General features: G+C 51.6%; 1 protein-coding gene across 1 annotated transcript in view; it reads right to left on the bottom strand.

The window, feature by feature from the left end:
• LOC104275166 (plexin-A2) overlaps nt 1–289 on the bottom strand; it is a 25,261-nt gene that overhangs the window by 3,725 nt on the left and 21,247 nt on the right. The gene's annotated exons all lie outside the window — the stretch shown is intronic.

Here is a 289-nt window from a genome sequence, read left to right on the forward strand (position 1 = left end):
GCCGGGGGACCCGGGGGAGTCCCCCAGCCTGTAGCTACTCACGGCTGCATTAGCTCTCAGGTTTGCTAAACTGAAACAATTTATTTTGCTTTAAAAACCAAATCTGCGCTCTCTACGGCGGTGAACCCGTGGTGAAAGGCAAGAAAACTCTCTCTGGCCAAGGAGACAGGTTAAACATTTACCGTCACTGCTGCGTCTCCTCCAACTCTTTGTGCACAAGACCAAAGTACTGCAGCAATCGCCCTGCAGCATGGGAAAATCTGGGATGTGTTTTTGTGGCTGCTCCAGG

The sequence above is a fragment of the Apaloderma vittatum genome, unplaced genomic scaffold (assembly GCF_000703405.1).
Source record: "Apaloderma vittatum isolate BGI_N311 unplaced genomic scaffold, ASM70340v1 scaffold28896, whole genome shotgun sequence".
Classification (NCBI taxonomy): Eukaryota; Metazoa; Chordata; class Aves; order Trogoniformes; family Trogonidae; genus Apaloderma; species Apaloderma vittatum.